General features: G+C 35.2%; 1 protein-coding gene across 1 annotated transcript in view; it reads left to right on the plus strand.

The window, feature by feature from the left end:
* LOC150096728 (pyrokinin-1 receptor-like) overlaps window positions 1-24,381 on the plus strand; it is a 144,971-nt gene that overhangs the window by 111,350 nt on the left and 9,240 nt on the right. The gene's annotated exons all lie outside the window — the stretch shown is intronic.

A 24,381-nucleotide genomic window follows, 5' to 3' on the forward strand; every position in this document is an offset into this window, starting at 1 on the left:
CTAATATTCATTAAGCGCCGAAATACGCAAGAAGCAAAATTTTTGAACCCGCACCAATGTGTGATACGTTTCTTTTAAGATAAAAAAAATCCAGTTAGTCTTAAAAGATTTTAAATTCGTTTTCATTATTTCACGGCCCCCTCAACAAAACCTAGGGCCCCCAAGGGGACCGCGGCCCACAGTTTGGGAAGCGCTGGTCTAGACTATAAAATTGTGAAAGCGGCATTCGTCCTTTATTTGTATATTCTGAAGTGATCATAATACAACAATCTAGCATATATAAAAATGTGAAGGTTTTTCGACCATCTTTATAATAGGTACTTCTTTGACAGGGAAATGATCGATTACAAAATAATAGCCTAGCGCAATGCTCATGAAATCAGTGAAACGCTTATCGTACTAGACAAGGTCAAGTAGAATCTAACAAAGGGGGGGGGGAACTGACTAGAGTAGTTTGTCCCAATTCAAAACATACTGTATACGTTTTAAATGAGTTAATCGCGAATCGGCAAACCGGTTTTAAAATCTTGCATTAAGAGCTAACACAATGGGAATAACAATAAAGAAGGTTGGCGGTCTAGTCCTCTTGCCCGATGTGAAAAAGTATATAATTGCTCAAAGCTATACGGTTGAAAAATACTAAATTAGAAACATTGAAGTTTATTCTACTCTTCAATGTATTTAAGTCTTTTTGGCTTGGTTTACGCTCGTACGGGTTGAGCATAATATCCTCAAACAAGTTAAGCATAACATTAATGTATGATATAATACTGACAACAGATATCGTTGTTGTTTTGGATTGCACCTAGGCAACTAAAGTCCTGAGGTGAATATGTCTGTAAAATGCGTGTTCCCGATTCCTTTTGACGGAAGAAATATCCAAGTTTTCGAAGGGGGGAAAACTTTCCAGATCCGTACGAGACCGAATAACTTACATTCATTAAAAAAAAAAAAAAACTTTATAAAGATTAATCGTGTCCTAGACGGATTTCGAACACATCTTTCCAACCAAAACCGAAAGAGCAAATGTCACATTGTACTCGCGATTGCACGTACGTTTGGTTTGGGTATGGAGGTCCCCTGGAAGTGCTTTTTTACCCAATGTGTTATTCCAACGATGAAGTTTGGAGGCAATGGTGTAACGAAGGGGAATTGATTCTTGCGGTATCAATCCGCTGGTTTTGGTGCACGAAAATCATGATTTGTTAATTCCTGTACTGACGTTGTGAACGACTGTGCGTGTCCTACATTGTAATAAGTTTGATAGTGGCCTTTTCCCTTCCAAAATGACAATGCTTCATCTATAAGACAATGTAAAATAGTCCAGAGACCCGAATCCAACAGAATATCTATGGGATGAACTGGAATGTAGAAGGACATCTCAAAGATGTTCCTTATCGTTAGTGAAACTGATTAATGCTTTCCAAAGAAGCAGCAACACGTCATTAATTTCTTTCAATTAATTAATTTCTGATGTTCAGAGCCTCCGTAGTTCAGTCGGTATAGACGAAGCCCCTTTGGTCGGAAAGACCTGGATTCGATTCCCGTCTATGACGTGAGGAACCTTCATCTGGTCTCTTTCGATTAATGATGAGTTAGCCGGTCTCGTATGGAGGTAGGGGAGGTTTTACCCGGAAACTCGGGTTTTTCGTCCCTCAGAACAGACAAACCGGCCCCGTGAACACACACGGATTAGTCATGAATACTTACGACAATATGTGGAAGAGATAGGGTCCTCACCACATGTCGTTACACCCGTAGTTAACTATGAGTCACATCATCGTAGTCAACCTCCTAGATAGGAGAAGGCACATGAATCTCTTTGATCGTGTATGCGAATATTTGACAGCAGCCTTGGTTGCAAATAATGAATACGCAAACAACTTTTCATTAGAATGTTAAAATCTTGAATTAATTGACTAAAACTAATTTAAAGTGAGTAAAAATCTCGACTGCGTAACAAGAGAGAGAGAGGATGTAGTTGTTATTCGTATTGACTGAATTGCTTTTATTCAACGCCCTCCACAAGGTGTTATTTCGAAGCTGAGCGAAGTAAAATAAATAAATCATTTAACTGCACGTGTAGTGATCTGTAAAAACTAAACATGTTTCCGGTATAATTAAGACTCACGATCTAAATAAAGAAATATTAAGAGAAAGCGAGATCAGTTCTCTAAAGCTAAGTAGGAGAGAGAAAAAAATTGAATTGATCCACAACTAAGGAAACAAAATCGATAATTGCTTTCAACTAAGCCAACAACGACTTTCTCTCTCTCTCTCTCTCTCTCTAATACAGTAGCAAGCAGTGGGCAAGAGCTATGGGTAGAATTAATGATCATAATAAACATCATAACAGCAAATATTGAGCCTCACAGTGTCGCTTAAGGTAGTTTTGTCAAAATTCTGATCGCTGACCTTTGTTACTAATGTAAATATACCATTAAGTTCTCCAGAGTAAATATTTAGTTTTAGGTGGCACACCTAATAAACGAAGAGCTGTTTCTCGTGGGTAAATAGCTACAACCAATTCATCTGTTAATAGTAGCGTGATCATAATCGTTGAGCCTAAGAAGACCAAACGTTTCAGCAGTTATTCTGATACGTTCACTAATACGTTCCGTAAGCTGTGGAGCTACAAAGGTTAGGTTAGTAGTTCGAAGCGAGGCGCGTTGTTTAGATAGGAAAACTATTTGATTTTCTCTCGTTTGCTAAATCAACTTTGGAGTTAAATTTAGAAACATTTGAATTCCCTTAAATCATATGTGTCTTAATTATTTATGACACACGTGATTTCTGGACTAAAAACGGAGAACGTTAAACCATTTAACAAAGACGAAGTGATAGTCCAAAGTTTGGAAACATCTTAATGCTTTCATACTACCAAGGAATTAGCTCAACAGCGAGTTATCCTAGTATTGCACTATGAACAGGGCTCCAGAAATACCACTTAAATGAACTGGTCACAAAAAATTTACTCCCCTAGAGTATGAATTATGGTAAAAGGTATATAAACAACTAAATTTAAATAATGTGCAATAATTTGTAATTATCTTTATGATGTTTTTTACTTGTCACTCTCTCATCTATCAAAATACAATGCAGATGAGATCTGCATTCTATTTTTATCTATCCATTATATAATGGATGAGTTTCTTCTCATTTGAAATATCGGAGGAAGACTCGCTACAGGAGTCTTTCGCTACAGGAGTCTTTCATTTCCTTAACTAATTTTTGTTTAACGACATCAGCAGTAACTAACACAAATTTACATTACATGTCATTTTGATACTATTCCACTACTGGGCCAATACGTCTGTGAAAACAGTATATGGTTTATTGAATGTAGCTTTATAATAGTCTGAATTAAAAAGGAACTTCAGGTGTTCGAACATTTTAGAATACACCTCTCTTTCGAAAGCAGTTAAAGGTGTGTCTTTTTCCCAAGCGATTTCTTACCAAGTCTATGTCACAGCTGTCACAGCATTTTTCGTGAAAATTGAATGTCTCATGAAATCTAAATGTCTTCACTTTAAAAAAAATCCTCAAAAAGCTTGTAGTAATCTAGAGTTTCTGTTAGCAGTTCTAGGATACTTTTTATACATTACAGAACGCACCTTGGTCTTTATAGCATAACTACTTGAATTCCTTGAGCCATTTGTCTTGAAAGCACTTTTAGTTAATTCCTTCGCCGACTGTTTGCACTTGCCAAAAGTTAGTTTGCAGCAGGATATCTTTGAGAGTATCTCCGTGCAAACTAACTTTTGGCAAGTGCAAACAGTCGGCGAAGGAATTAACTTATTCAATGAATTACATCTATCTCCTGATTGAAAATAAAACTTATTTATTATATTCGTTGGAGACCACCAGTGATCAAATAACTTGATAATGAAAGACATGTTTAAAAAATTTTAAAGTGTAAATTATGCAAATAAAATACGGCAATTAATTTTGAATGCATTTTGAACGAGGCTGAAAATTCATTCCCCATTTGCATCTCATTACTCGCCTGTTGCGAATGAATTTCTGGAGCCCTGACTGAAGATGGGCTCTTTTCAAAAACGGATGCGATAATGTTCTAATTTCTCTCCCTTTCTTCGTAATAATAATATAATTAACAGTAACAATGATCAAGTTTTCTATTATAGACGGATATTGCAAACAGCTGCTTTTTCCTCCAATGCACCAGTTGCTAAATGTGGTATAACCTTCAAAGTTCGAACTGGCAATACAGATATTGCTTGTCGAAGAATTTGTTGGATATGCAGCAGAACAATATTGAACATTAAACCCTTGGATGGATCAAGTGTCATAATATCGATCCAAAATTAATGAAAGAGAATAAATTACTTTCCAACAGCAGAAATGCCTGAGATCAAATTAAAGCAATGGTAAAAAATCCACATATTCATAATTATTCATACTGACATTTAATAGCTTTGTTAAATTTTTGTTATTAAATCTGTTGCTACTACTGTTTCTCGTTCAGGTATCAGATTACTGATGGGGCTGTCTCTACGACGGTGAGTATTTCACAACTCATTCATATTTCAGATTTCAACATTAAATGCTTAAGTGATGAGACAGATCCCTTGTTTGTGCATTAAAACATAATGATACCACTATAATTTAATAATTCGTGTTCTGCGACATAAAAAGAATATCAAGGTCAATCCATCCACTTCAGAATCAATAATTTTTATAATTTGTTCATGAACAAATTATTGGAGGGACATGTATGCCATTAAATTACTAGGGACATGTACTCCATTTATTAAATTATTATAATTTGTTCAAACAAATTATTGGAGGGACATGTACGCCATTAAATTACTAGGTCAGAACAGATTTCATCTTTCGGATATTATGCAACATAAATTCATTCATTTTTTAAACCTTCTGCTTAATCAATTCCTCACTTATGAGTTACCAAATCCATTGTCAAATGGGATTTCCTTATGCTATATTGCTAACACATAAGAAAAGGTATTTGTAAAAATACTTTATGTTCAATAATATACTAAATGAGAATAAAATAATTTATAAATATATAATTATATAATGTACAATAAATTTTATATTTATATAAAATATATAAATATAAATATATACATTTATATTTATATATTTATATAAATATATTTATATTTGTGGACAAACAGACTCTTAAGCTGTCTGTCCACAAAATGAGCGTATATCAGAAAACACAATGGTTTCCATGGGAACATCGTATGCAAATATATATATATATATATATATATATATATATATATATATATATATATATATATATAGGTATCTCTTACTTAACGCGGATTTGATTATCGCGGCAATCCCTTGGTATACGCGGCAAGAGTTTTGATTAACGCGCCCTTAACCCTGCGGAGCTCGCAGCTGATCTGACAGATAAATGCAAAATGTTTAATATAAATATTCTTACACAATTCAGTGTACAGCTTGGAGGTCATGAGTAGCTGTGCATTCATATGTTACGAGTGATATTCCTCACTGTTTTTTCCTGTCAGTTTGGTTTAACACATGTTATGTAAAGGTTTGTGATATTTGACAGTAAATTGTATCTGAGAGAGATACCGCGACCTCCGATGTTAGTATAGTATGGTATGGCTAGTTTTTTTTTTTATTTATTCTTTGTTCAATAATTTCTAGATTGTAACTGAAAATAAATAAACCATCATGTATTACTGAAATAGAGAACCAAAGGTTTATTTATCATACATGTCCTCTAGGAGATGTACTTTACATTTATGGAAAATACTAGGGAAAGTGATCTGGAGCTTACTCCACCTTTATTACGAGTTGCCCATAAGGTTGCTTATGCTTGCATCCGCCGAAACGTTTAGTTTCTATATAATCGGCAAGAAACTCTTGTAGTTTCTATATTCGGCTATGAAATAATGTTGAATTCAATATCCACTTAATTTGTACCATCATGTATTATATTTGCAGTGTTTTTTCTTTATGTTTTATTGTTTGTTTGCCGAGATCTAGAGAACCATTTTGCTTGTTATCGTAGAATTTATGCCGATAAGAAAAAAACGAAAACTGTTCAAACGACTCTTGATAACTTCTTTCGATAAAAAAATTGCAGTAAATAATGTAGGTACAAGTATTTATTAAACATTTACTTTGCATTCATTTTTTATCTTTCCTAAAAGAATACCATATAAAACGAATTATTAATACAGTAATCGATCATGGACGAATTGTAATTTTTACCACTGATTATTAGATTTGATTAATGCGATTTTGATATATGCGGTAACATCCAGGGATTAATTAACCGCGTTAATCGAAGAATACCTATATATATATATATATATATATATATATATATATATATATATATATATATATATTTATTTATTTATTTACAGAGTAATTGACTCGGTTGAATGACATGTTTAAAATTATTAACTGATTAAACACCGAGAAAAAATACAAGCGATTTAATAAGGTTTCACTACTAGTTTCATCGGGAATGCCGACTTCATCAGGTGAATACAGTATCATGGAGAAAACAACATCTTAAAAATATATTGTACTTGAGAGACAAAACAGAGTTTAGAACAAGTAATAGTTGTGTTTGAAATTGAGTCCGAGCGTTAGTTCTGGCGTGAAGCACTGCACGTGTGAATGATATCATGTGTGTGCCAAAACTGGATTACAACGCTATGTAAATTGGGCAGGCCGTAACTGAGATTGCTGTTTAGATGGGCAGGGTCGAGAGCTATTTCTTTGGATTCCAAGATACGTCTTTCTAATTCATCGGAGCATTTACGGATGTTTGAAGCCGAATTCCAGTGTATTTGATGCTGTCGTCCTTCAACATTGGTATTGGTCGAGAATAAAACGTGGCTGGACAGGGCACTAGCACGGACTCTGTTATAAGAAAGGTCACGTTGTGTTCTTCTACGCGGAGAGAGATGAACTTTTCTGTCTAGCCATAATATGGTTTGCCGCAACTGCAAATAATTTTGTATACTCCTGGGAGCCGAAGAAGGTTGTGTTTTACTGTAGGTTGATTGAAGCCAGATCGGAGTTTTGGTAAGGTGAAGAAATATGTTTTAACATTAAATTCCTTCAGGATTTTCGCTAGTTTAGGAGAAAGAGAACTTATATACGGTAAGGAGATGTAGGCCGTTGGGTTTGAGTTAACTTCATTACTATGTTGATTACGTACACTAAGACGATTATAGATATTTTTAGGAGAGTAACCGTTATTTAAGAAAGCCATTTTGAGGTAACTAAGTTCTTGTTGAAGTTCATCTTCTTTTGACAACAAGGATCTCGCCCAATTAAATTGGTATGGAAATAATTCCTAATTTTTGAGTTGGGGGGGGGGGGGGTAGTGGTGAGACGAAGCATGTAGGTATCTATCGGTGTGTGTTGGCTTTCTAAAGATAGAAATCTTGAGACCATCCGTTGTTCTAGTAAGTTTTATATCTAGAAAAGCTAAAACACCATTAACTTCTGGTTCGGATGGGAAGTTTATATTTTGATGAAATATTTAAATGATCCAGAAAGGTTTGTAAGTTTTCTGGGCCGTGCTCCAAAATTAGGAAAATGTTGCCCATATAACGTAGCTAGATTTTGGGTTTCAGTGTCGCTGAGGAAATGGCCTTTTCTTCCAGAAAAACGTTGGTTAGCACTGGAGACAACGGGCTACCCATTGCCAAGTTATATTTAGATATACAAGTTATCTAAAATGATTTTCGCCTAACATTGTGTGAAATCAGGTTACTTCTTATTTGAAGACAAGATCTACAAACAGAACAGTGTTTTGGTAATGGGTAGCCCGTTGTCTCCGGTGCTAGCCAACGTTTTTCTGGAAGATTTTGAGGAAAATGCCATTTCCTCGGCGACACTGAAATCCAAAATCTGGACGACATATTCCAAATTTGGGAGCATGGCCCAGAAATCTTACAAACCTTTCTGGATCATTTAAACAATTTTCATCAAAATATAAACTTCATATCCGAACCAGAAGTTAATGGTATTTAGCTTTTCTAGATATACTAGAACAACGGATGGTCTCAAGATTTCTATCTTTAGAAAGCTAACACACACCGATAAATACCTACATGCATCGTCTCATCACTACCCCCTCAGAAATTAGGAATTATTTCCACACTAGCTCATCGGGCGAGATCCTTGTTGTCAGAAGGAGAGGAACTTCAACAAGAACTTAGTTACCTCAAAAGGACTTTCTTAAATAATGGTTACTCTCCTAAAAATATCTGTAATCGTCTTAGTGTACGTAATCAACATAGTAATGATGTTAACTCAAACCCAACGGCCTACATCTCCTTACCGTATATAAGTTCTCTTTCTTCTAAACTAGCGAAAATCCTGAAGAAATTTAATGTTAAAACATATTTCTCCACCTTTCCAAAACTCCGATCTTACCTCAGTCAACCTAAAGCAAAACACAACCTTCTTCAGCTCCCATGAATATACAAAATGATTTGCAGCTGCGGCAAACCATATTATGGCCAGAAAGAAAAGTCCATTTCTCTCCGCCTAGAAGAACACCAACGTGACATTTCTTATAACAGAGTCCGTGCTAGTGCCCTGTCCAGCCACAAGTTTCAAATAAAACATTAAAGCGACTATAAAAGAATATAAGTATTTCAGTTTTATTCTCAGCCAATACCAATGTTGAAGGACGACAACATCAAATAGACGAACTTAACTTCAAACATCCATAAATGCTCCGGTGAATTAGAAAGACGTATCTTGGAATCCAAAGAAATAGCTCTCGACCCTGCCCATCTAAACAGCAATCTCAGTTTCAGCCTGATCGATTCATATAGCGTTGTAATCCCGTTTTGGCGCACTCATGATATCATTCACACGCACAGTGCTTCACGCCAGAACTAACGCTCGGACTCAATCTCAAACACAACTACTACTTGTTCTAAACTCTGTTTTGTCTCTCACAATATATTTTTAAGATGTTGTTTTCTCCTTGGTACTGTATTCACCTGATGAAGTCGGCATTTCCGATGAAACTAGTATAGTGAAACCTTATTAAATCTCTGGTATTTTTTCTCCGTGTTTAAGTCAGTTAATAATTGTAAACATACATACATATATATATATATATAAAGATAATCCACTGGCATTTATGTAAAAAGTATGGGTTTGAAGTATCTAAAGACTACTGGAAGCATAAAGTTCACCAGAAAGTGGTTGAGAATGAAAAAGCTAAAATACTCCTGGGGATTTCAAAATCCAGACTGACAAAAGCTTGGAATGTAATACACCCGATATCACAGTGGTTGAAAAAAGTGAAAACAAGGATGTTAAGTTTATCGAAAGATCAGTACCAGGAGATAGTCGGATTGACGACAAAGAAAATGAAAATATTACAAAATATCGCGATTTGCAAATCGAAGTTGAACGAATCTGGCAAAAGAAAACGAAATTTGTTCCCATAATAATAGGTGCTTTAGGCGCCATCCCTAAAACATTGAAAAAACTTCTAGAAGCACTCGAGTTAGATGGATTAAAAATTGGGCAGCTGCAAAAGGCCGCTTTGTTCGGCACAGCTTTCATTTTCAGAAAGTATTTCCACAACTCATAGGCCCTTGGGTAGGGCTCGAATTAGTGGAATATAACCAGCCTTTTCTTAAGACTGAGGAAGCAAATCAAGCTTTGATGAATATTATATATATATATATATATATATTGTATTTTTTATCTGGTCCGGAAGTTCTACTCTAAAAACCGAACATGGAACTTTTTCACGCCACTTCAGACCCAAATAAGCAAGGAAGTGGTCTCGCATTGAGCAGTGATAATCACGCATACATCCATACCCACGGCCGGATGCGAATCTGCAATCTGTTGGTTGTCGAGCGGATATGCTAAGCACTCGGCCAACCAAGCCGGAGAAGTTTCAAGTAAAAGATTAAGATGACTAAGAGAATATAATTTACTGCGGTAAATAAGACCTGGAGCGTAAATGAGGAAAATACTTAAAACAGGATCGCCAGAATTGGCAACATTGATGGCCTTTGAGCTATTTAATGTAAACTTTTGGAGTCTAAAAGTCGTAAAACTGAAAAAGTAATGTCTTCACAAGCCACAAAGTAAATTATAAATAAAACTTCTAAAGTAGAGGTTTGCCGTTAGAAATAATTTTAATAAATAAGTTCCCTCTTGAGCGGATAAATAATTGAAACAGCAGTTATATACCATTATTCAGTGTAAACAACAAGAGCTCATTTAATTGTTTCATTGACTGATTAACTAAGATAATATAATTTACTATTTACTATTAGCTATTACTATTTAATACTAATAAAGATAATATCATCTGGGGTATAATTATTTCCATTTGCTGTTTCTAATAATGTAGTTTATTAATTTAGTTTTAGAAATATCATGCATTTCGGGGAGGGGAAAAAACGCCGGAAACAACAGAACACTATAAATTGTAAAAACAGTGACAAAAAAGCAATAAAAATAATTAACAACGATCATGTAAAAGATGGTCTTAGCAGCAATAAATACCACTTTATTGGATTTTTGTTTGGTCAGTAGCCATTATGACGAGATAGCTGAGGCAACAGTCCAATTTTAGATTAAATACAAGTCAAATTCTCTGAAAGCAAGTGTTAAAGCCGATTTGGCTCATCGATTTACTGTCAGATCTACAAAGGTCACGATGGCAAACTATCTCATTATACTAGAGAATGTCTGCGTACAAAAGGCAAAGATAAGATATTCAGGTCACACAGAAATTTAACAATAAAAAAAAAAAAAAGATTCAGTCTACTCAAATGGTACGATATATTTTCAATGCCAAATGCAGTAAAATAAATTAAACGCTTTCATTCACATGATTTTGTGTTTTATGCGTATTGTCAATCATATAAATAAATCCTTGTATTGAAAGAAGAAAATAGAGATCAGATTAATAACTCCACACGCAGGTGAAAAGACATTATGCAAATTCCATATTTAAGTAGTTTTCTTTTTAATTTATTTAGTTTTCTATGGATTTAAGCCAATAATATTTACTGCATAGTTCTTCAAGGAAGAATCATGTTACAGCTTAAGGTTTCTGAATGAATGCATCTCTCTCATATATATATATATATATATATATATATATATATATATATATATATATATATATATATATATGAGAAAAAAAAGAATATCGAAATAGCATGCTACACGCGTAGCATGCTATTTCTGTATACTATTTCGTAGCATGCGCGTAGCATGTAAATATATATTAAAAGCCTAGAAGGGATTATTTATTTTTATTTATTTACTTTGGTAGATGAACACAAAACAGCTCATTACTGTTCTTATATTGATTCATACGATGACAAAAATAAATAAAAAAGGTATCGTGATCATAAAATTAGCGTATGAATGGAAGTCGTGTGTGAAATGAACTTAGCAGAAGTTTTGAGATGCATTTTCTGTATGTGGCAGGGGTGTAGTAGGTGCGTACGAGCAACTGAAGTACAGCTGACTGTATTGCAAGAAACACTAACAATCACTATCTGAAATCGTTTGTTACCAATATTTCGCAAGGTACAAAGTAATTTTTTTTATACGCATCATAAACAAACCATAAAACATTTTCATCTTACACAAACTGGAAAAGCTGATGATGAAAAAAAAGATGATTTATTTCTTTTTCGTTTTGTTTTATTATTATTACATCACACCTCCAGGGAGTCCAAAAACTCATCGAGGGAGGGCATCTACTCTACAACTCTTCATCTCACTACTCCACCAACCTTCATCATCTCACACCAACGCCATCTATCTCCGAATACCACCACTAGTACTTTCAATGACAATCACAACATCCATGCCAACGGCGGGATTCGTACCCGCAGCCTGGAGAGCGGATGCGCTAGCCACTCGGACAACCAGGCTGGCCATTTTCGAATAACAAATTATTGTATGCATGCTCAGATTGTGTAAAGACGAGCTCGAAGTAGATTCAGGTAACAACTGCCCTCCCATCATCTGTGCAATTCACTGTCGGCGCTTTTCTGACATTTATACACAAATAAACGTGCAACCTCCATTGCATATAAATTACCAAAGCATATTCAAGATAATGTAGATCGGGGTCAATGACACTGCAATAGGAGAAACAGTGAGTGAGTGAGACTAATCATTTACTTTTTACACGTATTTTCAAACAAATATATATATCAAATCCAAGTAGTCTTTCAGCGATAAATTAATTCTTATATATTGATTTGTATGTATTTCTAAACTTTCCGTTCCTAAAATGTATTAATTTATTAAATTCAGATAATAAAATACTTATCACGGCAATTATACGTAAAAGCGATTTAACAGAACTCTAACAGGCCTGTGTAGCTCAGTGGAAGTGGCATTTATCATTCTTCGTGAGCTAGGCCATCCAAAGAATGACTTAGGTTCGATTCTAGTGGCCGACTAGAGGAACTATTTCTAAGACCCCCTCTTTGACCTGTTTCCAATTTAGTCCATCTCTGGAACGGGAAAGCGGGCTTTTTTTCTCACGAAAACTCGGGTTTCATCCCGCACTTATTTCCTGTCTCTTCGTCGGATGCCACTTATAATTAGTAATAGTCTTGACCTAGCTATCTCTGATTGGCTACTGGATGGAGATTGAATTGCCCACTCAGTCTCCTTGAACAGCTAGATAGGGTTAAAAGGTTAGCCTACTCCCTATAAGGAAGTAAAAGGCATTAGCTGATTTTTTTTCATAGAGTGCAGCAGTGAAACTGTCAAGAGGGCGCCACTAGATAAAGTTGAGAAATCACTACGTCAGATTCGAGAGATATTATATAGCCATCTAAACAGCTAGCATTTTGAAATACGAGGATAGTCTAAAACGTTCTCGGCCTCGACCATAGATGGCAACACTATCGAAAAGATTATTTTTTCTAAGTTGGTACATCTGTCATAAGCATCCATGTGGAGCTGCAAGTCAATCTATCAAATAGTTTGTTTTATACAGCTGTCTGAAGCAAAAGCGTTGTGTGTCCCTTGAAATGGATACAATTGAGTATCGTGCAGTTATAAATTTCTTTGTAAAAGAAGGTTTAACGCCAAAAGAAATTCATTCGAAGTTCATAAAAGTTTATGGGCACTCTTCTCCTTCGTTTTCGACAATTAAGAAATGGATTGCCGAGTTTAAATGTGGCCGTACCAGCCTTGAAGATGATCCACGTGAAGGACGTCCAAAAAGTGTAACAACACCAGAAATCATTGATCAAATGCACGATATGGTATTGGATGACCAGCGAGTCAAAATGCGTGAAATTGCTGAGACTATAGGCATTTCAAAAGAACGTGTAAGATATATTTTGCATGAAGAATTGCAAGTGAAAAAGCTTTGCGCAAGATGGGTGTCGCGTGTGCTCCCAGCATATAAAAAACTCACTCGCATAAAAATCTCTGAACAGTGCTTGGAGCGTTTTAACAAGAATAAAACGATTTTGTGCGTCGATTTATTACTATGGATGAGACTTCCATTCACCATTACACACCAGAATCCAAACAGCAGTCAAAACAGTGGATAGAAGCCAGTTGTTCAGCGCCAAAGACAAAGTCGGTTCCATCAGCAGGAAAGGTCATGGCATCGGTGTTTTAAGATATTAAAGGAATTTGTTTATTTTATTAATTATCTTGAAAAGGGTAAAACAATAACAGGGGAATATTATTCCGATCTTTTAACCACACTAGGCGAAAAACGTCGTGAGAAAAGATCCGGTTTGCAGAATTAAAAATCATCTTTCATCAGGACAATGCATGCCCACAAAGGTGTTTTGGTAATGGGAAAATTAAGGGATCTGCACTATGAATTCTTGGAACATCCACCCTATTCTCCAGATTTGACTTCCATCTCTTCCCAAAACTAAAACTCTTCCTCGCTGGTCAGCGTTTTTCTTCGAATCAAGAGGTGATTGCAGTTGTAGAGGGGTATTTTGCAGATCTTACTGAGAACCACTACAGGGACGGGATAATGGCGCTGGAACATAGCTGGAATAAAGACTTAAGGGAGATTATATTGAAAAATAAAAATAATTTTGAAATTATAAATTCGTTTTTTCATTGTTAGGCCGAGAACTTTTCAGAAAATCCTTGTAATATAATTTAGCTTTCCAGTATTATATTCAGACCACGATCAAATCAATTAAAAAAAAACTGTATGCATTGGAGAATATTAAATATTCACAGATGCTTCCATTAATGATGACTATTTTAATAAACTGGTTCATATGGAATAAATGTAAGAGTACTTTCCTCAAATACTGAAACCAAGATGTCTTTTTTAATTCTTTTGTCCTACTAATCGAGGTACATCGCACTGTTCATAATGATGCCCCTTTTGACAGGTGCATCATTATGGTTGAAAAGCTGTGGTGGCAGGTTCTGGAACCTTCGATAAACGCTATTCTTCTGTCAAAAAAAAAAAAAAGAAAAGAAAAAAGATAATTGGGTGTTTTTTTTTATAATTCTATCGTATCATTTATATACTGTATTGCAAGCCGAACACAAGAGTGCAGCACATACCTGTACTAGCAGTCTGTAATTAGTTGTAGTTTGATTTGAATTTTTTTTCATGTTTTGAAGGGAAAGAACTATTTCTATTTACTATTCTAATAAAGTACATTAAGGGGAGGAGAGGAAGTTGATTATTCTAAAAAATTGCAGTACTGTTATCCGCTTCGGTTAGCAATCTCAGAAGGAGTCCTCACTATTAATATCAATACAAAAATCGGTTCAATTTTCTTTTTAAGGCATAGCTATAAAAAAAAGATGCAAACTTCTTTGATCTAAATGAGCCTTTATCGGTGATCTTAGGAAGGCAGTGTGTTCTCTAACTATATCAGTTCGTTCAAACTTAAAATTGCCAACATGTCATTAATAGCAAACTGATTATAGTGATATTTATCTGCAGACATTTCTGCTATTTCGTCAGCGAATAAATTAATGTACTTTACATCCAGAATTTATAACAAATATTAAAAAGAATGAAAATGATAAGAGACTCTAAAAGAAAGGTGTGTTTGACAATGATTTACAGTATTTAAGTGATGGAATTCATTACCATGGCAATCGAAAGTCTTTCTGAGGATTTTATTTTCGAAGAATTGTAAGGTTGCTTAATTTTGGTCAATTAGTTACGTGTTGCGTGTGTGTTTTCTTCAGTAAAAAAATTGCATCCAAGCAACCTTTCCTTTACTGAAGAAAAACCTTCAAGCAAATCAGGGGCGACCAGATGACCTCGGAAAAGTAAAAAGTTTCTCCTTCAAAGATAGTAATGAGATTGCATCATGCATTTCATTCCTATTATATTGTACTGACACATTACTAAATGTTCCAATAATTAATTCTCTCAACTGTTCTCATAAAAAGTATCTGACAACCAAACTTTGTTTCCTCTTAGGAAGAACAATGAAATTCAGTTACTGGAAAATTACATGTTGTAATTCTCAAGAAATTTTCCCTAACAGGAGGAGTGCAAATGCAAGTTTCAATGTTGTATTTCTCAAAGGGAAAAAAAATCTCATAAAAGATAGCGCATGCCTGAAGGAGAAAAGAAATAACTAAAGATAAATAAATAAATTAAAAAACTTGGATGGCATTTTATTATTTTGTTAACATTTTAAACATTTCAGAATATGCATATAAAGTAAATCCTTTCACCAATTTTTCATATTTTTTCTGCAGGTAGCGGCATTAAATTGGCTGTTACGATGTTCCAAACATGGTGTGTCTCCTGTTAGTGACTGAGATTTTTTTTTTTTTTTGGTCCTAGAATATTATGAAATGATTTATCGGCAGCTAGTCTCTGTATACTGAACTATTTCTTATGTGGAACAATAAATTCACAGTACGAATAGTCCATACATGGACTGTCAACGATTTAGAAAAATCGTTGCCCTATCAATGCCGAAACATATCCCTACAACTGGCAAAGGTTGCAAGAAGTCATACAAAAGAGAGCCATCAAGCGAAAATACAACTCATTTGATTCAACCATATTATGATCGTTTGGTGTGGATTTTCTTCATCATTCCCCTTATAGACAGAGCATCTGTAACACTAAATGTTCTTGGTTTTAACATTCTTGAACTACAGGAAAACGCAAACATTTTCTTGTTCATGTGGTGCAAAGATCAACACGAATACCATATTCGGAATTCCACAACAGCCCGTGTGTGTCGCCACCTGTTCGAAAATTATGAAACACATCAAGGATTAATGTTTCATTTGTATATTCTGAAATAATACTAATAATGTACGCCAGTAAAATGTAAGTATTGATAAGTCATCGAGTTATTGTCCTTCTTAACAAGAAGATTGGGTTTATGTAATTTATTATGTAAGCAAAAAATTAGACGAAAACTTGAAGATGGTCGTTTATTCTACTATCTTCAAGTTAGGCTTTAAAAATTCAGTTTGTAAAATTAATGCTCCTGCAGTACCAGGATGCAAGCTGAAGTCATTAATCGTAGTAAACCACAAAACCACAGAAACCCGTTTCTGTGATTTTTCTTAGTGTAGTAAACAACAATTATATTAAAATGTTATTTTTACAGGAATAAACATTTTAGTTCGAACTCTGAGCAGGTTAGGTTGCTATAGAAACTCGTTTCCAGGGAAAGCGAGGTTTCTCAGTTATTTTATTTCTTTAATATGCCAAATGTTCAGTGTAATTTAGTTGGTTTTGGCCTAAATTTAATTATTGGAGATATTTTTGGAGAAAGCGAAAAAAAAAACGGTAGTTTGTACAGGTGGATATGTTTATATAATCAAATCACTGTTTTGCCTAACATGCATGTTATTCAAAACCATGATTTCATGAGCCAAAGTGATATGAAACCCCTTTCTTTGGTTTTTCCTAGTCTAGTAATATCTGTGTTGATTAATCGATGTAGACAAACATAAAAGCCAATCTGCGATTCTGTCTGGCGGTAACAGGATGCAAGCTGAAGTCAATTATTGTAGTAAAGTGTAGTGTAGCAAGCAACGATTATATTAAAAAGTTATTTTTACAGGACCAGCATGATGAAAAACAAATAAACTGTTCGATCTTCTACCAGGTGATAACAATAAGAACTCCTCGAATTACACAATTCCTACTGTGAGTGTGTGCTACTGTAGCCATCATTCTTATGCAACGATTTGATACTAAGATGAAACGCTTACTGGATTATAGCATTTATTTTGTTACGTGGAACGTGATTAGAGTAAAGATTTACATATCGTGCTGCTACCGATGATTAATTTGTTTTCAATCGCTGGACCAATCACACAACTGCATGCACACCTGTTTGGGATGGACGTCATAACAGATGTTATTGCACTAATTCCTGTATTGCAACATTACTGTTTTGGAAACTATTCCCAGTGGCTGTTTGTGCATCAGAAGCCATTCTAAAATTATTGTTTACAATCTTTTGAACAGTGAAATTTACATTAAACAAATGTCTATAGATATGATCTCAGCAGCAGGTAAACTTGTTGCGAAGTTTTCTTGCGTATGTAATTGCGTAACCAAGAGGAATCCTGATCCAGGAGCAAATGACGTATATCGTATTTTCGAACAAAAACAGTGAATCAAACGCTGATCGATAATTCCGTTTCTTAAACATTTCTGGTTTAATAAACAGTCACACACACACACACACACACACACACACACACACACACACACACACGTGGGCGAGCAAACGCGCATATCCAGTCCTGGTTTAAAATTCTTTGGGTTATGGGACGACAACTTTTACGCATACAAGAACAAAGCCAAATGAAATAAAAGCATGAGAATGAAAAAGATCGAGAAAGACGGATAAAAAAATTGGAACTTTGAAAGTTTCTCAAGTACATAATTCTCGTTCGTCGAACATGTTCGCATTAGTTTTTTGGTTTGAAAGACCTAGGTTAGAATTTCGTCTAGTATCCAAAGAAAAGAACCTTTACAGGGGCTCTTCAAATAAAAGTGACTTAACCGGTATCATTAGAGGCGGTGGGGTTTCTTCCTCCCGGAGTCTCGGTTCTTCACCTCGCAAAGCAGGCAACTAGCCAGAACACATGCAATTAATAGTTGTAATAACTGGCCTTATAGCTTTAGCTGCTTCAGTCGTCATTCCAAACAGCAGCGCCACAATACACTACCCTGTATCTCTCTCTCTTTGTTGATCATTAGTAGTCTTTCGTCAAATATAGCTTACTAAAATGCACATTGACACCAACACTAAACAATCCAATAACTATACAGAATATGACTGGTTATTTAGCATAGATTTCTACCTTGTGGATAGCAATATTAATATATTGCAAATTGGGCATTTTCTCGCCATTGGCTTGTCTGTTTATCGGAAGGGAAACTTAACTAAAGGGTTAAAACTTCTGCAATTGCAATGTAGGGCTAGTCAATTTTATCTGCCTAACGAAAGACTCAAAACAATACGTATAAGTTATATTTCTAAATTAACAAGCTGTTGTTAAGTGCACTGATTTAAATGGAATATCGCTGACTAATATGAGAAAGTAAAATTTAAGGCGATATATATATATATATATATATATATATATATAATAGCTAATCTAATATATAAAATTTAAACTTTTTCAGTAGATCTAGTAGAGTTTATTTAAAACTAACAGAATATTTTAATAATTATTTAAATTCTCTTTTTAATTCCCAAGGGAGAAGGCAACATTGTTAATTCTAATGTTTCAGAAATTGGTAGACAGCAGGGTCTCCAATTCGCGACATCCCATCCCAGAAACATGAGGGGAGTTATTTCTTCCCCCTTTCTTTTTGTTATTTACGTCAGCCAAATGATGATATAAAAGTGAATTACAAATGAATCTCTCTCTCTTTCTCTTTTTCTGTCGATGACACATAGATGAAAATATTAAGTGAATTGTTGGTAATTTTCTCATGACAGGAAATACTTTTCAACACGATTCCCTGCAAGCATATAAGAACTAAATAGCATCAAATCCTGCTCAAGGCTAAACGAATGAAACCCATGTTTTCTTCCAAGTATTAAAGAAATGAGTATATGATACATATACGAATACAGTCCATATATAATTAATAAGGGTACGCTCATAACTCGCTTGTGTTCGTTATTATTTATTTCCAGCGAAGACACATTAGATCATTAAATGTTTAATTATCAAAATTATTAATGGAAATTATTAATTCAAATCATCTTATTGTGCTATCTTCTATCGAAGGTCAGCGACCATCTTGGCGAACAAACCGCGCTCCTGTGCCAATCTGAGCAGTTGTGCACTGCTCTTTCCTGTCCACGTCTTGATGTTGTCAAACCATGATATTCTTTTTCTTCCTCTAGTTCCTTTGCCATCAATTCTTCCTACCAAAATAGTTTGTAGAAGTTGGTATTTGCTGTTTCTCATGATGTGGCCAAGATATGATGTTTTTCGTTTCTTGATTATTTGTACAAGATGTTTAGCTTTGCCAATGGATTTTAAGACATCTTCATTGGTAATTTTTTCTGTCCATGATATCTTTAGCATTCTTCTGTATAGCCACATCTCAAAGGCTTCGATTTTCTTGATGGCTGTCGCCTTCAATGTCCATGTTTCAACTCCATAGAGCAGAATAGACCACACGTAACATTTCAGCATTCGGCATCTGACTTCCATGTTTAGGTCTTTATTGCAGAATAGTGTTCTCATTTTCATGAAGGACTGCCGTGCAACTTCAATCCTTGTCTTTATATCTATTTCTAGATCCCACCGTTCATTAAGCCAGCAACCAAGATATTTATATCTTGACACTTGATCAATATTTTTCCCATTGAGTGTCAGTTTCATTGATGAGGCTGGATGTTTGCTGATGATCATGTATTTTGTCTTGTTGATGTTTATATTTATTCCCATTCTTTGGCTTTCTATGTATACTCTGTCAATGAGTTTTTGGAGATCCATAATGTTATCTGCAATTAGCACGGTGTCATCTGCATATCGTAGGTTGTTAACAATCTTTCCATTTATTGTGATTCCCTCTGGACATTCTTCCAATGCTTTTTTAAAGATTACCTCTGCATATATGTTGAACAGGAGTGGTGAGAGCACACATCCTTGTCTCACTCCTCTTTTGGTGTTAATATCACTGGTGGTAATGTTGTCTAATTGAACGGTAGCTGACTGATTCCAATACAGATTTGTTATTAGTCTTATGTCTTGTTCGTCTAGCCTTATTTGTTGAAGGATTTCTATTAAGTTGGTGTGTCTGACTTTGTCGAATGCTTTTTCAAAATCTATGAAACACATAAAGACAGATTTCTGTTTTTCTTTGCATTTTTGTATCAATATTTGGGTACAGAAAAGGGCCTCTCTAGTACCAAAACCATTCCGAAAGCCGAATTGTGTTTCACTTAGAGTTTCTTCACTTTTTCTATAAATGCGATTCTGAATTACTTTCAAAAATATTTTTAATGTTTGGCTCATTAGACTAATAAGTCTGAAGTCACCACAGGAATTCGCTTTGAGTTTCTTTGGGATAGTGATAAATGTAGATTTGAGCCAATCTGATGGAAATTCATCCCTTTCATATATTTTATTAAATAGTTTTTCAAGAAGTTTGATGTTATCTGGTTCTATTAATTTTAAAAATTCTGTTTGCACACCATCTGGTCCACTGGCTTTTCCTGTTTTACTTGTTCGTATAGCATTCTCTATTTCGCATTTCATGATTGCTGGTCCTTGAATGTTATCTTTTATATTTATAGGCTTCTGTCTAGTATCATTGAAAAGTTCTGTTACATATTTTATCCAAATCTGTGCTTTATTCTCTTCTTCTAGAACTATTTTTTCATTTTCGTCTCTTAGAGACACTATTTGCTTTTTCCTCAGTTTTCCGGAAATTTCGTTGATTTTCTTATACAGATTGAAATTATCATGTTGTTTCTGAAGCAGTTCAATTTCAGTACATAAATTTTTTATCCAATTTTCCTTGGCTTCTTTTATTTTTTTCTTGATGATGTTATGTGTTTCTGTATACCTGGCTAGGTCTTTGTTTTTATACATTCTTCTTGTATCAATAAGAGAAAGAATCTCATCTGTCATCCATTCCTGTTGTTTTATATTATTCACATAACCTACTTCTTCAATACTTGTTGTTACGATGGCATTCTTTAAGCTGTTCCAAAGAGATTCCACACTTTTATTTTCTTCTATGTTAATCTGTTGTAATCGCAGGTTAAGCTGTGTCTTGGCACTTTTATTTATGTTCGGGTCTTTCAGTTTTTCTACATCAATTTTCTTTTTCTTCTTTTGTGATTTTTTAGCTGATTTTAATCTAAGACGTACTTCTGCAACTATGGGATTGTGGTCTGATGAGATATCTGCTCCAGGATAAGTCTTTTCACTCTTTATACTACTGTGGAATCTTTTATTTATCAGTATATAATCAATTTGATTTCTGACAATATTATGTTGGTTATCTTGAGGCAATTTCCAAGTGTACAGTCTTCTTGGTGGAAGTTTAAACCAGGTATTTGCTATTGTTAGATCTTCTTCCTGACAGAATTGGACTAGGCGATCTCCTCTGTCATTTCTGGTGCCTAAGCCATGTTCGCCAACAATTTCTCCATCACCCCCTCTTCCCACTTTTGCATTGAAGTCACCCATCACTATGTTTATATCATGTTTCTTTGTTAGGTTTTTAATCTCTTTTAGGTGTTCATAAAACTCTTCAACATCTTCTTCACTTTTGTCAGCTGTGGGTGCATAAGCTTGGATGATATTTATGTTAACGGGGTTTCCCTTAAGTTGTAACAGCATTATCCTTTCAGAAAATGGAATCCGATTTATTACTGATTTATTGATTTCTTCATCTACTATTACAGCTACACCATGTCGATGTTTGTTCTCATCATTCCCAGAGTAATACATTGTCATATTATCTTGTTGACACTTTCCAGATCCTGGCCATCTTGTCTCGCAAATTCCCAAAATCCGGATGCCCAGCCTCTTCATTTCTCTTGTGGCATTTCTTAATTTGCCAGCTTCATACAGAGTTCTGACATTCCAAGTTGCAATTTTAAAAGTGGACACCATTTTGAGCCCGGAGATTCTTCGCACCCCTGTCCCATTTAAGGGACGCCGGGAACTTGGGGCCAATTGTAAGGGTTTGCTCGCCATGGTGGTTGTTCCGGAGATAAGGTAGAGCAGTAGTTTCTCCGTTTGCTTTCTGCTCCGCAGTATTACAGACGTACACAATATAATCATATTGCCATCTGCAAATCTCTGATCACAAGCTTTTCCGTCATCATTTGGCTTCAACCTTGTGTCAGTACTGACAATGCTGCTTCCCAATGTCAGGGGCGGTGACCCCAGCAGGTACTTATTTAATGGCGGCACTACTCGCCATGTCACCGAGTTGTCATTGGGCTTTGTGAGGTTTTAAGTGAGACAGAGTTGCCACTTCTGCTCCCCCACGCCCTGATTGCTCAGTCGCTGTTGGTCCACGGCTGCTTATTCGCCAGATTGCTCTGCTTATATCGCAGCTAACCTCCATATCTGAAGGTTGTTCCCCGATCCGCCACCTGGGGACGCACCCGGTAGTAGTCAGCTCTGCCCCGGGCAGAGCTGACTACTATTAATTCAAATAAGAATATCAATAAAAGATATAAATATTCATATAAATTTCCTGATATGCTGACAAGTGAAGTAATCCGAAAGAAAAGACAAAAAAAAAAATCTCTCTCTCTTTCTCCGCTAATCCCTCTACTTGCATTTTATCTATAAATTTCTGCTATTTTGCATATAAATATTTAATCAGGAAAAAAGCTATTTGTCTTTCAAAATAACTAACATTGTTTACAGCTTTAAAAACGTGTCGACATTTTTCTGTTTTATGTCACTCCCACGCAAAAAATGTTGAAAATCAGAGATATCACGCAAAATATTCAGTTCCGAAATACACTAGTATGTTTGTATAGTGCGTCATTCATTATCAGAACAACTAAACTTGGAGCTACTTCTGGCAAATATATACTTCTACAGGTCAATTCACTGTCATTTGTAAGATGCAATATTTTAGCATTTTGTCCAATTTTCTACGAAAAATTGTCACATTGAAACTAAAACTGAGTTCTCTTAGTAAATACCCTAAATACCGAAACAGGATAAAAGCCGAGGAATTGCACATCTATCTATCTCAATGGCTTTAAGGCCTACAATTTAAGGATCTTCCTCAGCCATAGCCAAGTTAGATCCTTAAGCTCCTCACGTCGTCGACGGGAATCGAACCTAGGACACTCCTTCGCCAGTCATATGGTTGTGAAGCGCAAAACCACTAGGATAACCACGCGGACGAAGAATTGCACATGAATGAACAAAATGAATCTAGCAGGCTTAAACATTTTGCAAAATGCATCTAAAAACTAATTATTTATTTCTCCTATATTTATCCAGTTAAGCGGATTTTTCCTCCCGGAAACTCGGGTTTTTTTTATCCCGTAAAGTCAAGAAAATCGATTGCAGTACCCACATTATTTCAGACAGTGACATATCTTGTTACGGTTAGGTACCAAGAGATGGAAGCACTTGTTTGACAGCCTCTTCATCGGTGGCTGCCGTAATTAGTGATAGACATGTGCCAGCTATCTCTGATTGGCCACCGGTGGAGATTGAACTGCCCACTCAGTTTCCAAAAGCTAAATAGGGTATATCTAGCTTTTGGAGATATAAGACGAAAGCTAGATAGGGTATATATCGCCTACTCCCTATACGGGGAATAAAAAACGTTAGCTAATTTTTTTTAAAAAATATTTATCCAATTAGTTATTTAATAGCAAAAGGAAAGAAGATAGATTCCTTTAAGACTTTAATATCGGCCTAACAAGCATGTCTAAAGAGGTGGGGAGGCTGAAGTTAGAGAGAGAGAATAAATATCCTTTGAAAGTCAAAATATGTGTAGGATCTACTACACTGATACTTAGAAAATAAAGCATTCAGCGAGACTCCCAGCTCGAGGAGAAAAGAAACAAACTTCCCCTAGAGATATATTTCGGACTGAGAATTAAGATCAACAATACCTCCGTATCTATTTCCATTAAACGCACAATATTTGACTCTTTCTCTCTCTCTCTCTCTCTCACACACACACACACACACACACACTTTTCGTTCTCACTCTTTTCTACCATTCTCCCTCTTTTCTTTTTTTACTATTTTCTTTTTTTTTTTAATTTCTCTCTCTCTCTTTTCTTCTTCCTTCTTCTCGCATATTAACATCTATTATGTTTTCTTTTTCAGTCAGTATTAAAAAAAAAAAAAAAAGATGCAGTTCCCTCTTCTGATGTCAAAATCATACCGATAAACCAATGAAAGCAA

The sequence above is a fragment of the Typopeltis vanoorti genome, chromosome 18, assembly GCF_054136105.1.
Source record: "Typopeltis vanoorti isolate ZY-2024b chromosome 18, IOZ_Tvanoo_1.0, whole genome shotgun sequence".
Classification (NCBI taxonomy): Eukaryota; Metazoa; Arthropoda; class Arachnida; order Uropygi; family Thelyphonidae; genus Typopeltis; species Typopeltis vanoorti.